Source organism: Bison bison, unplaced genomic scaffold (genome assembly GCF_000754665.1).
Source record: "Bison bison bison isolate TAMUID 2011002044 unplaced genomic scaffold, Bison_UMD1.0 scf7180017864280, whole genome shotgun sequence".
In the NCBI taxonomy this organism is placed as follows: domain Eukaryota; kingdom Metazoa; phylum Chordata; class Mammalia; order Artiodactyla; family Bovidae; genus Bison; species Bison bison.
Genome location: NW_011494852.1, coordinates 6,952,397 through 6,954,976, shown reverse-complemented (window position 1 = coordinate 6,954,976; position 2,580 = coordinate 6,952,397).

Sequence of the window (2,580 nt, the reverse complement as noted above, 5' to 3'; positions counted from 1 at the left end):
CTGGTCCTTCCCGCACCTCCTCCATCGCTCGGGTCTGGGTGACTGTCCGGGCTCCTCCGCAGGGTTCGGGGTGAACCCGGGGCGGGAGAGGGCGGAGCGCCTCGACTGGCCTTTAAGTAGAGGTGTGTGTTGGGGGAAGGATCCGGGCCCCCAGGCCCTCCTCCCTCAGGCTCGGGAGCCCAGGTCCCAGCCCCTCCTTCTCCCAGCCTGCAGAAGTCCGGGTCCCAGCCCAGCTGTGTTTCCCAAGCCTCCTGCTCCAGTTTCCCCAGACATCAGCCCTGGAGAGAGGTGTGACCAAGGCGTTAATGCCAGGGCTCGGTTCTCTAATGAGGCCCATCCACCTCGTTAACATCCCGCGTGGCTGGAGGAAAGCTTAATTAATGAAGCCCCCATCTCCCCCCGCAACCTCCCCGTCAGCTGGGCATGCTGTAAGGGATGGGGATGGGAGGGGAGTCCCGCCTCTGCTTGTTCCTCCTCTGTCCTCACTTGGGACACGAACTTGGGACCTGATATTTCTTGTCCCAGAAGCATAGAGGCGTGGGGTGGGAGACAGAGAGAGACCCAGAGAGACTCTGAGCTAGAGATGGGGAGTCACAGAGATGGGGGACCCAAGGGAGACACTGAGATAGTGTCAGAAAGGGAGGTAGTAACCCCTCCTGGAGGGTGCCTTGCATTTCTTCCTGGGGTTGGGCAGGCGGTGCAGGCTGGCCAGACCTCCTCCCTGGGAGGTCATAGGGAGTTTGGAGTCAGGGCTGGAGCGATGGCAGGGGCAGGAGGTCAGGGGTGCGGTGCAAGTGGGGTGGCGGAGGAACTTGAAGGGCCAGATACCCACGCCCACAGCCTGCCCTTGCCACATCCCACAGCCTGCCCAGGTAAGCACAAGCTCAGTCCCACATAAGTTACCAGTAACAAGTGCCACAGTGAATGCTTTCTGCTTGCTAGATGTTGTCCTAAGCTTTTACAAGTTCATTTCATCCTCTAACAACTTAGGTGCTATTATTATGGGCATTTTATACATAAGAAAAGATAATAGTGAATGAACATGGAGTTGCGGGCCAGCCACATGCACCCCAGCATCCAGCTTGCACACCAACCCTGAGTAGGGAGCTGTTGTTATCCCCATTTCACAGACGAAAAACTAGAGGGCCCCCTCACAGGCCTGGTCCCATACCACCCCAGATAACCCCATATGCTTCCCGCCCCAGATTCCCACAAGATGCTGACAGACACATTCTGCAGACACAGAGAGTGGAGCTCACACCCAAATGATGCTCATGTAATTAACGCCCGTGTGCCAGGCATTGTTCTAAATTCTTTAGGTGGAGTAATTAATTCAATCTCCATATCTTTCATAGGAAATAGGTACTATTGTTATACCCGTTTTGTAGACTTCTACTTTTGTAGAAGTCTCCGTAACTGAGAGTAGAAGTCTCAGTTACTGAGACTCAGAGAGGTCTAGTAACTCACCCAAGGTTGCACAGCTGGTGTGTGGCAAATTAGACACGGAGTTTCATGTGATACACAGGGATACAGATTCAAATTACCCCCAGAGACAGTGGCTCACACGGAAACAGATGGGAGAACATAGTTACATTTATTGAGTGTCTGCCTTTAACTCATTATGTCTTACAACAACCCTGGGAGGTGGGCACTGGTAATAGTTCCTCCACTGACTGATTGGGGAACTGAGAGGCAAGAGAGGTGAAGTGACCTATCCTGGGAAAGCTGGGAATTAGCCAGGGCCCTGGGGGGAGGCAGGACCCACAGAAGGGGACAAACTAACTTATGTGCAATATTCCTGCTCACCCAAAGTCCCCAAGAGGTTTCCAAATACTTGCGGAGCCCATGATCCATGCATAACTGGAGACACTCCCACCACCACTGCAAGCGCACAGACCCACACCCTTGCCTGGCTGCCTGCCTGTCTTCATCGGAGGAGGAAGAAAGGACAGAGTCAGGAGGAGGAGCGTCTGTCTAGTGGAGTCAGAGCTGTCCCCAGGTCAGAATCCAGGGCAGGGAGTGGCTCAGAGCCAGAGACCAAAAAAAAAAAGGCAGGAAATCTGTAGAATCAGGATCAACACCCCTCCTCTGTCTGCCCCCCTCCTGCCATGGTGTCCACACTATCTCACTCCTGGGGTCCTCAGCCCCTTCTCTTACACACACACACGGGCCACAGTTAAAGGGGTCTTATGAAAGGTTCAACACAAGTAGTCACTCCCCCGCTTAAACCTGCCATGGCTCCCCAGTGCCCTCAGGAGAAAAATCCCAGCTCTCTGCCAGCATTACAGGCCCTGGATTTCTGGTCCCTGTTCTCACCCATCTCAGGGATTTTGCTCAGAAAGTTCTTTCTAGCCAGAATGCCCTTCTGTCTCACCCATATCCTCATACCACGCGATCCCCAAATTTTAGTGCTCACCAGATTCACCCAGGAAACTTATTTTAAATGTGTATCTTCAGGCTTCCCTGGCAGTCCAATGGTTAAGATTTGCACTTTCAATGCAGGGGGCATGGGTTCGATCCCTGGTCAGGGAACTAAGATCCCACATGCCTCATGGCAAGGCCAAAAGAAAAAAAAAAAAA